Here is a 14013-nt window from a genome sequence, read left to right as displayed (position 1 = left end):
AATCTTCCAGAAAAAAAATGATGTCTCCTTGTATTAGGATCGAATACAATTGGAAAATAATATTCAGGTAGCTTTGATGGAGACTTTAAGAAAAGGGTTGTGTCTAATTCAAAGAACATCTTGATTCCTATAGAAAATCAGGTGGTGTTTCCCCCTCTTTCTGTTGACATGTGAATGGATGTCATGACCTCTGATGGATGAGGTGGCCCAGGGGAGTTACATCAATTCCACATTATGACACGTCAGCCAAGGTCTAGAGAATTACACATCAGCCAAGATCTAGAGAATTAAGTGTATCACTTAATTCTCAGCAGAAAAGGGAGCCTGCTTTTGGAACGTACTAGCATGCCATAAAATAGCAACTCACAGCTTTATCAAGACTGCCCCAAATGATATCTTAGACAAATTTCAGACATACTAGATGGTATTAAATCTTGATCTAAAGAAAAATGATAACCACATTATGTGATTAGTCTGTGGCAGACTGTATTTAAGCATGTCATTTGTCATGCCATTTAATTCTTTTAAAAAAAATTTTTTAATGTTTATTTATTTTTTTGAGAGACAGAGACAGAGCGTGAGTGGGGTAGGGGCAGAGAGAGGGAGACACAGAATCTGAAACAGGCTCCAGACTCTGAGCTGTCTGCACAGAGCCTGACGCGGGGCTCAAACCCACAAATGGTGAGATCATGACCTGACCTGAAGTTGGACGCTTAACCGACTGAGCCACCCCGGCACCCCTCACATCATTTAATTCTTATACCAGCCCTATGAAATAGTTACTAATTATTATTTCCATTTAACAGATGAAGGAACTGAAGCTGAGGGATGTTAATTTATTTCCCCCAAATCACACAGTTAGCATGTGTTGGAACTGTGATGTACATCGTGTGTGTGTGTGTGTGTGTGTGTGTGTGTGTGTGTGTGTGTGATCTTCCTCTTGAAAGACACTTTACCCTTGCCTCTGGTCCCACACAAAGTCCTCTAGGCTACTCACAGTATTCTCCTGATAGAGGAGTTGGGATATAATATTTCTGTGATTACCATACTGTTAAATGGCATAGTGTTTTACAAACAAACTAGATAAAACTAAATTTTTAGCCTTCCCTATGAAGCAGCTCAAGGTATAAATTTGGTATATTGAAACCAGAACATTCTTAAGATTTCATCATGCTTGATTTTTTTAATGGGTAGGTGGTCTTGTTTCCCTAATGTAGCTTTGAATGTAAGGTCCAGGCTCCTGGCTGTCTTGGAACTGTTTTTGCAACTCTGGAGGTTTGCCGAAATGTTAAGTGATTCTTGTCTCTAGACATGCAAATGAATTTTGTCCGGAGGAATACCAACGATCATTGCCCTGTGGACATAGATCAATTTTGCATCCATGAGTAAATTGATTTCAGCATTCCTGATCGTGTGTGTGTTGCATGAATTTCCTGTTGAGCCAGTTGTAACATCTGACTGATCCCCCCACTATATAATGAATTCAATAAAATCTTTGACATGTGTTCATTTTGTATTTCACCATTAAACAAAATTTTTCCCGGGACACCTGGGTGGCTCAGTCAGTTAAGTGACTGACTCTTGATTTCAGCTCAGGTCATGATCTTGAGGTCGTGAGATCAAGCCCTGCCTCAGGCTGGACTGAGCATGGAGCCTACTTAAGAGTCTCTCCCTCTTTCTCTCCCTCTCTCTCTCTCTTTCTTCCTCTCTCTCTCTCTCTCTCTTTCTCTTTCTCTCTCTTTCTCTTTCTCTCTTTCTCTCTCTCTCTGCCCCTGCCCCACTCATTCTGTCTGTCTCTCAAAAAAAATTAAAAACAAATTTTTTAATTGTAGAAATTTGTTTTCTCTCATATATACTTATTTATTTATATTCACATGATATGCACACATATATACAGATACATATATGTGTGTGTGTGTATATATATATACACACACACACACACACACACACATATATATATATATATGATCTTCAATTTTGTCTCTTAACCTGCAAAGCCTAAAATACATTTCTTTAGCTTTTTCTAGAAAAGTCTGCCTACCTCGTTCGTTCTATAAATGAAGGTACTATTCTAGTCCCTGGGGATATATAACAGGGACCACAAAGAAGTGATTCTTGTCCCAGTGGAACTTATATTCTTACAAGGAAGAGTAAAAGTAGGCAAGTTAATAATTATACAGTTGCTTCTTGAACAGTACAAGGATTAGGGGCGCTGAACCCCTGTGCAGTCAAAAATCCACATGTAACTTTGGACTCCCCCCAGATTTAAATAATGGCCTACTGTTGACCTAAAGCCTTACTGATAACATGAAGAATCAAACACATAGTTGGTATGTTGTATGTATTATACACTGTATTCTGTATACATGACATAAGCCAGAGAAATAAATAAATAATAAAACAAGCAAGAGAAAAAAATATTATTACAAAAGTCATGAGGAAGAGAAAATACATACACAGTACCACGCTGTATTTATCGAAAAAATAATAGCATATAAGCGGACCCACACAGTTCAAACCAGTGTTGCTCAACTGTGTGTGGGTAGGAGACTATTCTTAGATAATACATACCACAATATTTAGGGAGAAAGGGTGCTACTTATTCTCAAGTGGTTCAGACAATAAAAACAACACATGTGTCCACAAAATGTTGAGGGGAAAGGGCATTACGCAAGAATTCTGTGTCCAGCTAAATCATGATTCATGAATCAAGGCAACAATATTATATTATGAACATCCAACTAGCTTAATTGTTCCCACCACAAAAAACAAATGATAATTATGTGAAGAGATATAGGTGCTATCTAACGTGACAATGGAACTCCTACTGCAATAGTTTAATGTATCAAATCAACCAGCTGTGTACCTTACACTGATGCAGTGTTATATGTCAGATGTATTTCAGTTTTTAAAAAATTTCTCAGATAATCTAGATGCTCAGCTAGATTTAGGATCTGCTGACATCATACTCTGTTTTACAGTTGTATACGTGGAGTTCTCCTTCATGGCAATTTAAGTTCTTTAAGGACAGGAACTATGCTTTTCAATTTTGCTTCCTCTTGTTGTAGAGTGCCTTGCACATATAACAGTAAGAACTCAGTGGCCATTTGTAGAATTCAATTGCATAGTGGCTGAAATTTCTTGCCAATTATAGGCATATCATTATACCTTCCTTTTTATGTAGTAACTCTATATAAACACACACGCACATATATGTATGTATATATATATATGTATATGTACATATACGTATACATATATATATATATATATATATATATACATATACTTTGTGGTTTTTATGCAGTGGGTATTGTACATATATGCTTATTTGAGTTAATAGTATACAAATTCACTTTTCTCTTAGGTAAAATCATGAAGTGTAAGAACATCAGTTGAATAAAAAACACTAAAAGAAAATATAATCGAGTTGGTGAAAGTTCTGGGAATTAGTGGTGATTTTTAAAGCTTAGAAAACCTGGATCAAGAAAGGCAATTGTGGGGGAGGGGGACACCTGACTGGCTCAGTTGGTTGGGCGTCCAACTTCAGATCAGGTCATGATCTCGTGGTTCACAAGTTTGAGCCCTGTGTGGGGCTCTGTGCTGACAGCTTGGAGACTGGAGCCTGCTTTGAATTCTGTGTCTCCCTCTCTCTCTGCCCCTCCCTGGCTCGTGCTCTGTCTCCCTCAAAAATAAATAAAAAACATTAAAAAATGTTTTACTAAAAAAATTTTTTTAAGGTAATCTATATGCTCCATGTGGGCCTTGAATTCAAGACCTCAAAGTCAAGCACTGCACACTCTAGTGATTGAGCCAGCCAGTCAGAACCCTTCTTAACCCAGCATTCCACACACCCACTAACAAACTACATGGGGAAGCATGTGAATAAGAAATTGGCCATCCATTCTTGAAATAAAGGAAAAAGTAATCAAGTTTTTTTTTTAAGGTAACTTCTTAAGTTCTTTTAGTACTTTCTTGCCTTTCACTTGAGTGATTTTTTTCTTCCTCTTTTTTCTTCCTTCTTTGCTTATGAGTTTTATGTTTGTCTCTACATTTTTAGTGGTATGTCAGCGGGAAATTACCTCAGTGCCATGGTAGCCTCCAAGTCCACTACCAAGGGGCTAAGCAGAAAGGCTGACAGACCAAATTAAGATGCCGAAATCCCACTACGTGTTGAATTGGTTCAAAGCATCCAGCAAGAGGCAAGGGGAGACATGTAGGAGATTAATAGTGTAGTTTGGAAAGGGTGCAATTGAGAGGAAAGGACCAAATTACCTGAATCTTGTGTGATGAAATGTTCCCGTGTCCTACCTCCCACTTTTCCACATCAAGTTTCCGCATTAAGCTTGTGGTATGAGGACCAGAGTTGAGAGTGAGTTGAGAAGACTCAGCAAATGAAGGTATCTAGAGCCAATTCATATTTTGTCTACCCCACTCAGGGACTAATATGCCCTGCTTGGGGTTCTCTCTCTCCGTCAGCCCCTCTCCCCTGCTTATGCTCTCTCTCTCTCTCTAAAATAAAAACACATATAAAGGGGCATCTAGGTAGCTCAGTTGGTTGAGCATCTGACTTCAGCTCAGGTCATGATCTCGCAATTCATGAGTTCAAGTTCCACATCGGGCTTGCTGTTGTCGGCAAAGAGCCTGCTTCAGATCCTCTGTCCCTTTCTCTCTGCCCTCCCCCACTTACACTTTCTCAAAAATTAATAAAACATTAAAATAATTTTTTAAATATATGTATATATTCATTAAGAGAACTAATAAATCATTAAAGTCTTATTTTTTCAAATATTTCTATTTTTAATCTTATCTTGTTCTTTCACTTATTTTTTATCTTATATTCTTTCTTTTATGTTTTTAACCATTTTATTTTTTGTAGCCATTTAAGGTTGTTTTATTAACAGAAATTATTTGGACACAGAATTATTTTCAATTTGGGGTATCTGCTGACTCTCCCTTGTGGTGGATTCATCTCTTGTGCACCATGCACACATACTGAGAGCTTATCTTCAGTGAAGATAGTTTATTCTGTGGGATTCTTTTGTGCCCTGAATTGTGCAAATATCCTACACATTTTCATATTTGCTTCTCCAGGAGGTTGGCACTTTCTGTTTTTAAGCCTTTGCTTCTGTTTTCAAATGCTAATGTAAAACTCGATTTCCATAGACCAGGGACTTCCAATTTTCGTGGGGACTCTTGCCCTCCACCTCTACCCAATCTAGGCTACAGGGTAGATAGCTTCTTGGCAACTTCGGCTTCAAGAAGAGAAAACCTCTTTAAGGCCACAATTTATGCGGGAATTTTAGTTCCAGCTCCTCATTAAGTGGCTCTAGGACCTTACTTCTTGGTCCTGCATGAGGTCAAAACCTTAACTCCTGGCTCTTACTACTATAGCTTTGAATTTCTTTGTCATTTCTGGTATCTGAAGCTTTTACTCTCTCAATTTTGAACTCAGCTTTATAGTTTCAAATAGTTATATTCTATCCATTATTTCATCTTTTTTCAATGTTTATTTACTTGACAGAGAGAGAGAGAGAGAGACGGAGTGTGAGTGGGAGAGGGGCAGAGAGAGAGGGAGACACAGAATCCAAAGCAGGCTCCAGCCCCTTAGCTATCAGCAGAGTCTGAAGCGGGGCCCGAACTCATAAACCATAAGGTCATGACCTAAGCTGAAGTTGGATGCTTAACCAACTGAGCCACCCAGGAGCTCTTCTTTTTTTTTTTTTTTTTTTGAGAGAGAGATAGAGAGAGAAAGGGCACAAGTGAGCAAGAGGCAGATAGAGAGGGATAGAATCCTGGGTGGGGCAGAGAGAGAGAGAGAGAGAGAGAGAGAGAGAGAGAGAGAGAAGCGATACTCACCAGAAGTGGGGCTCCAACTCACCCAAAGCAGGGCTCGTGCTCACCTGATGTGGGACTTGAACTCATGAACTGTGAGATCATGACCTGAGCCAATGTCAGATGCTTAATGATTGAGCCACCCAGATGCCCTATCCATTATTTCTATACATTTGGGGGAGGTGGGGTCTCACACCATGACTGTCATTTCTAGGTGGAAAAATGCTTTGGTTCCCCAGGCCTGGCTAATGAATTTCATCCAAATTATCCAAGAGACTTTCCCTACGAATCATCATCTCATTTTTCATTCTTAGAGTTTTTGGCAGCAATCTTAGGGGGATTAGCATTCAGATCAACTCGATAAGTAATACTGTGCTAAATGCTTTAAGACATATAAAGATGACTCAGGTAGTCTCCACACTCAAAAGGCAAACACTATATAGTAGGGAGATTAAGAAATGTTCATAAATAATCATGAGGCAGAAAGTCTGCAAGTACTAGAGAGATGCATATAGCTTTAGAATAGTGCATACTACATTTATTACCAAATAAACTACTGAGCTTGTGAAGAGAATGAAAAGAGAATCAGAAAAGGCATTTTCTCGTGGTAGTAACAGAAAACAAAATCACAGAAGAGGTCATAATTGAAACGTGTCTTGAAGAAGGAGTGGGATTCCTAAAGGTAATAATGGGGGAGGAAGTATTTGAAGGGAGAGAGTGACTCTTCCAAATTGAGGGAAAAATCATAAGCTTAGGTTAGGAGATGGGACAGTGGCGGGAATGTATCGGCAACAACAAGTAGTCCAGTTTGGCCGCTTAGGATGCTGGAATGCAGTATTATTAGAAAGCAAAAATAAAAAGAAATGGAAATAAAGCATGGCTGGGGATGGGGTGATACAAGATAAGCAGGTAGGTGCAGGTAATTAAATTTTAAATCTCTTACCGTCCCATTTATCCGAAAGGAAAAGATGTCGGGTTTATTTTTAAGGATACATTTAAGAACCAGGATAGCTTAAAATTTAGTCTGGGCAGTTTCTTCTTCCCCCTGTCCCAGCCTTCTGACTGGTTAGTTTCTAGTCCCCAGGATGGGAGAGACACTGAATCAGCATGTTTGTCTCTGAGGCATACGTGCGTCATCTAGTGGCCGCAGCAGGTAATCACAGGTAATCACAATTCCTCCCTATAGAAACACTTGTTTATTTTTCACTTGTTACTTATGTTATGGGTAGCTAATAAAAGTGGTCCAAGTTCTGACTGGAAAAGGAAACAAAGTGGTCTAAAACAGTATTGCTTGATCATTGGACTAAGAGATGTGGGATCGGATACAAATGGATTATAGACAAAGGGCTTATTCAGTATGAAACATTTGAAAATTTCACATCAGAGACTTAACATCAAATTGTATTTTGGAATGAACCATAGAGCCGGATCCACTTGAGTGTGAACAGAGAGTTGGGAATAAGAAATGAGGAAGAGGAAGAGGAAGAGGCCGAAATACTGTAGGACACAGTATTCTACTGGAGTATTGTCCTTCTCCTTTGCCTAACCCCTACTCAGCCTTCAGACCCTAATGTGAATTTCTGTGGACAATGTTCCTTCACCTCTCAGGTCTGTATTAGATGAATCACTTACCTCCTCCTACTGATCGCTGTGCCCATGATGCTACTGACCATATGGCACTGTTTCTCCTGCTTTTATCTATAGCCCTTCTTACAATTTAGGCTCCTTAGCAGGGGTGCCTGGGTGCCTCAGGTGGTGAAGTGTCTGACTTCGGCTCAGGTCATGATCTCATGGTTTGTGTGTTCCAGCCCCGTGTCGGGCTCTGTGCTGACAGCTCAGAGCCTGAAGCCTGCTTGGGATTCTGTGTCTCCCTCTCTTTCTCTGCCCCTCCCCTGCTCATGCTCTGTCTCTCTCCCTCTCAAGAATAAATAAACATAAAAAAAGATTTTTAACTCCTTAGCAGCTGGCTCCATGCCTGTCTCATTTTCTATTTTCTCCCTGATACTTAGGGAAGTACCTGACATATAATAGGCATCCCAACAAATATAATTTACAGAATGAATGGGCAGAGTAATGAAGAGAGTAACTGTGGAGAGAATGTATACGGAACAAATATTGAGAGTTAATATAGGTACAGCTTAAATGAAAAAAAAAAGACCATATTTTTAGGAACATTACTAGTAGAAAGAAAGCGTTTTTTTCTTCATCATATGTCGATTCCCTACCTGATGTCCATTTATTTGTAATCTCTGGTGCTTTATAACTTTCAAAATATTTAACTTCTCTCTGCTTTGGTGGGGGAAAAATAGTAGTCCACAGCTTGCATTGTCATTGATGAGATTAAATAAAAGGTGACACATAAGGCGCATACAGCAGCTCGTAGCCCATATTATGTGATTGATAGTTGATTTTATTTCACACACCGCATCTGAAAAAGTTCCTTGAAGCAACCCAGAGACGCAAAGATGGTAAATACTTTAAAAACATTTTTTTTTAAATTTTATTTTATTTTAGAGAGAGAGAGAGAGAGAGAGCAAGAGAGCAGGGAAGAGGAGCAGAGGAAGAGAGAGAGAACCTCAAGCAGGCTCCAAGCTCGATGCAGGGCTCGATCTCGCGACCGTGGGATCATGACCTGAGCTGAAATCAAGAGTCGGATGCTCAGTCAACTGAGCCACCCAGGTACATTTCACACATGGTGGACATTTTTTATCCTATCTCACAAGCTGGAAAACTAGTGACTACTCATTGTCCTTTCTATGGCGTAATGTTGCTACTTACATAGAGGGACAGAAGACCATAAAGGACACTTGGATGCTAAATAATAAAAGGGCTACACTGCAGAGAATGAAACTAAGTTGTAAGAGGCGTATTACATTTCTATTGCCGCTGTCACAGATAACCACAACCTTAGTGACTTAAAGCGGCATAAGTGTATCATCTGAAAGTTCTGTAGGCTAGAACACACAGTTCGCTCTGGGATAAAAATCAAGCGGTGGGCAGGCCTGCCTTTCTTTCTGGAGCTTCTCAGGGAGAGTCTGCTTCCTTGTCTTTTCTAGCTTCTAGAGGCCACCTAGCATTCTTTCCTCCAGCCTCAAAGCCAGCCACGGTGGGTTGAATCCTCACTTGGCATCACTCTGACCTCTTCTGCTTTTAAAGGGCCTTGTGATTACACGGGGTCCACCTGGATGATCCAGGATGATCTCCCTATTTTAAGGGCAGCTGATTAGCAAACCTGATCTTCTTTTTTCCGTGTAAAGTAACACATTCCCAGGTTCCAGGGATTAGTATGTGGGCATCTTTGGGTGGACCGGAGGCCGTGTTCTGCCTATTCCAGAGGGACAGTGAATTCCGAGGGGAATACCGGAAAGGGATCCCCCCAAGGATGAAAGGAAGGGGCAGGTATTTGTGGGCATAGTGTTTTCAGCTGGAAATGTCAGTAGCATGCTGCAGGCTATCGGACATATATTATTAACTTGCAGTGATTTGGGCAGACATTAAAACCTCTTGATGGTTCTCACATGGCTAAACCAGAATTGTACTTTGTTCTTCCTTTGTGCCTTTATTTTTCAATTTAAACCACTGGAGGGACTTTCATATACTTCTGTTAAATTTTATCTTTATATTTTAGTTCAGAGTTCCAAGTTGTTAATAAAATTTTGTTTCCTGGTTCTGTCTTCGGGACAGAACTTTGGCTACAATCATCCAACTGACTCCGAGTTTACCTAATTATATCAAGCCATTATTTTGGAGTCTCACCCACAAATATCATGAAAGACTGGATTAAACGCTGTCCTGAAATTAATTTGTATCATGAATATACAATCGTCATCTTAACTCAAAGATCAAAAAAAAAAGTGTAGTAGGACTTATCTTTAGTTTGGTTAGTCTGGTTCTCAACGGCCAGCAAACCCTCTTCTAAATGTTCACAAAATATATTTAACTATGAACTCTGAATTTTACTTTTCTGTTCTAAATCTTTTAGTGTCTATCTTTAAGCCATTTTTCAAAAGCAGGTGAGCTATTGCCTTTTTCATTTTTTACAGTTTCTCTGCCCTTACCAGTAACGGGTCTTAGATTACCCGTAAACAGCTGTGGGATGGAATTTGTGCCTGGAAACACGAACTTATTTGAAACAGATAGGTGCTTGGTTACTATTTCCTTCCCTCTCTCGAGTTTCAGTTCTTTCTCTACTTGGTTTCGCCTTTACCACCTTAAAGTCCGTGTTCCTTACTGAAGAAGGAAAGAACACACAGACCGAGTCTAATCTCCTTTTTAGCTTTTACACTGTTCGCATAGGTCAGTTGATAATTTTGTGTTTATAAAAATCTATGCAGGCTTATTTCTCTGTCCCCTCTATCATATTCTCCATGCTGGTGAAACTCATCTTCCCACGTTTCTCTCTTGAAGGTACCTGGTAACTTCAGCCATCAGTTTTCTGTATAGCACTTTATAGTTAGCACCAGCCACATCACAGAACAATGAGGCAAATATTACCTTCCCTTGGATGCTCTTTATTTATTTTGTTGTCTCTCAGAATAATTGTTGATTTCTTTACATTTTTTTGCTCACCTGCAAAGTTGGGGTTCTTGCTAAGCAAGAACATTAGGCACTCGATATACACTTGTGGGTTGGTGGATTTTGTTTTAAATATCAAATTTGGGTAGGTGTTCGTCAAATACTAATCTCCTTGACTAATTTTCCTGTTTGGTTTTTATTTTTTTAATGTTTTATTTTATTTTTGAGACACAGAGAGAGTATGAGCAGGGGAGGGGCAGAGAGAGAGGGAGACACAGAATCCAAAGCAGGCTCCAGGCTCTGAGCGGTCAGCACAGAGCCCGACACGGGGCTTGAACCCACGAACCGGGAGATCATGACCTGAGCCAAAGTCGGATGCCCAACCGACTGAGCCACCCAGGCACCCCCAATTTTCCTATTTGGAGAAACGCAAAGGAAGTAGAATACCTGAAATTCTTTGTAGAGCAATAAAACAGCAGTCATAATAACAGTAGTGGTAGTACTAAAAGCCAGACAAACTAAAACTACCTTTAGAAGTCATTCTCTTCTCCAACCTTCCACCCATGATTAATTCATCATTTCCCTAAGCTATGTGATAGCAACCTCAGCCACATTTGAGATGGTGTTTTGGAATTCTATTGCTAAAGAGGCAAGATTCGCTTTCTATTTTGTCACTCAACGCTGCTTCTTTATTTGTCTTGCCTTATTCTAGAAAAAGATTCTAATTTGAAACTCTTCTAAATTATACCTAACTTAAACCCTGAATTTAGAAACCACATCCCTTCTGTTGGCACTTTTTCTTTTTAGCTCGTAGAAATGGTGAATGTTTAAAAACAAGAAATTATAAAGAGTCCTTAATAGTAATAATTTACAAATGGTATATGTAATTTTCACTGTATCGATCATCATGCAAAATAATGTTCTGATGGGACATCAGGAAAAGGGTGGCGAGCCTCATTCTCTCTCTCTAGGCTAAATACTGTCAAAATTCTGGTTCGTCATTTATTCTGTTCAGCTAGGCAACTTGTTAAATCTCAGTCTCTGACTTCTATGATCTACGTATTCCCATGTGATTTATTTGTTTAGAAATCTGTTAATGAGATATGGGGATTTGAGTTGCCACTATGACAACCGAGCAATATGGCTTGTTTGCTATTTCCTAGATACAGAAACTTGGAAAGGAACATCTCTCCTGCAGCTGCTTATTTAGTAGCTACGGAAATTTAGATTGAGATTATGTGGCTAAATTGTTTACAAGGTACACAAAAACTTATAAACAGCTGGCTAAAAGAGACAATAAGATATGTTGTGGCCAATTTGTTTCTTTGTAGCCGTCTTTTTCTCTAGTGGTCTTAGTGTTCTCTCCCTATTATTCCCCGAACCATACTATCATCTTAATTTTGTGCTCCATTCTATAAGAAAAATTTAGTATCTCCTCTCTTTCTTTTGTTAGGTAGACGTTGTTGAGCGAGTGGTGAGATTTTGTGGGGATAATGACAATAATGTTTGCATACTCTCTACACGTGCTTTTTCATCAGTGCTGTTATCAGTAACAGATACTGCATACAATGATGCGTAAGATCTGGAAATTCAGATGGATACAAGAAAACATTCTTTGGGGCGCCTGGGTGGCTCAGTCGGTTAAGCGTCAGACTTTGGCTCGGGACATAATCTCACAGTTCCTGGGTTCAAGCCCCGTGTCAAGCTCTGTGCTGATGGTCCAGAGCCTGGAGCTTGCTTCAGATTCTGTGTCTCCCTCTCTCTCTCTGCCCCTCCCCCACTCACACTTTCTCTCAAAAATAAATAAACATTAACAAAAAAAAGAAGGGAGAAAATACTTTTTTTTTAAGGAACTGTCTTTTTTTAACATAAAGTTTATTTATTTTGAGAGAGAGAGGGAGAGTGTGAGTAAGGGAGGGGCAGAGAGAGAAAGGGAGAGAGAGAATCCCAAGCAGGGTCCACAATGTCAGAGAGAAGCCCGATCCCAGGAACTGAACTATGAGATCATGGCCGGAGCTGAAATCAAGTGTCAGACGCTTAACCTTAACCAACTAAGCCATCCAGGCACCCCTACAAGAAAAAACTCTTAATCCCAGACTACTTAGAATTTCATTAAAAGACAGTACATAAGTAACATGATATGAACAAGAGGGAAGCATGTGTGCAGTTGAGAGGAAAGTGAGATCATTTTGTATGGGGTGAGAAGAGTTTCAGAGAACTGGGTTCTGGTCTTGAAATAACAGTAGAAACCTTAGCAGACAGAATGAATGACAGAGAACCTTGTAAGAATTACAAACTCAGGAAATAAATCCCTAGAATAATGGTAGAAAAATGAGACTTCTGAAGTTAGAGCACGTTGAGGGTATTAGTGAGAAGTACAATTGCAGAGTTGAGATGAATATACATTTCAACAACACATTTTTACCAAGTTTATCTTTGGTCTTCACTTACATACTTGTCCACAAATCCTGGGCCACTAGGAATTCATTCTTGTGAATTTGTAATTAAAACGTCTTAGATATTTCAAAGGAGAAAAAATACATGGTTGAATAGTTTTCATTACCTGCCTTCTTCAGTTTTCTTGCATGGTTTCTAGAACATTCTATTTTTCCCTTGCCCCAATCCCACTGCCAGATTTTTTTTAATTTTTTTTTTCAACGTTTATTTATTTTTGGGACAGAGAGAGACAGAGCATGGACGGGGTAGGGGCAGAGAGAGGGGGAGACACAGAATCGGAAACAGGCTCCAGGCTCTGAGCCATCAGCCCAGAGCCCAACGCGGGGCTCGAACTCACGGACAGTGAGATCGTGACCTGGCTGAAGTGGGACGCCCAACCGACTGCGCCACCCAGGCGCCCCTCCACTGCCAGATTTTTAATCATCATGGGTTCTGCTAAAACTCTTTGAATTTCTCATTTAATCCATATTCAGTAGGATAAATAAAGCCTGATTCCTTGATTTTTTTTTTTTTTTTTTTTTTTTGGTAGAACTTAGCAGTGACTGTAGGAGAGATTTGGTTTAACTTTGAGAAACAGAAAAACAAAGATGTAAAAATACGCGACGTACACAGGATCAACAGAATTTTTAAAAAGCCTTTATATAGTTAAATTCCCCAGAGTAAGGAACTGTGTAAGAAATGTGACCATACAGAAATCTGTAGAGGAAAATACGTAACGCTGGAGTTGTGAGCTTTTCTTTCTTTTACAGTAACTTTTGACTCCCATTTAGGTCACTTCGGGCAGTAAAACTCAAAACACCGGTTTGTACCTTTAGCAAAAATAAGTGCGGCTTACAATCTCCCCCACAGATGCCCACGTGTCAGGCTGTTTGGAAAATTCAGGATCTGCCACATTCCCAGACTCTCCTAAGGGCAAGAAACTAAAGGCATCCTCAGTGTCCAGATGTCTCAGGTCGGTGTCCGATAGAGGAACGAGGCAGCAGTTAGGAGAATTGAGGACACTGCAACCCAGACACTGCGGCGGGGAAGAGTGGGAGCTGCAAAGTGAATGGAAATGCAGTCCTGGGAGAGAACCACTCAAAAGCAGGGAAACACACTAGAAAGGGTTCTTAAAACTAGACGCCACCGGGGAAACTGATGGGAGGGCCGCAGGTCAAGGGCACACGCTACTAGGTGTCAGAGTCTGGACTCAAACCCGAGTCC

The sequence above is a fragment of the Felis catus genome, chromosome E1, assembly GCF_018350175.1.
Source record: "Felis catus isolate Fca126 chromosome E1, F.catus_Fca126_mat1.0, whole genome shotgun sequence".
NCBI lineage: Eukaryota > Metazoa > Chordata > Mammalia > Carnivora > Felidae > Felis > Felis catus.
This window is presented reverse-complemented; position numbering follows the sequence as displayed.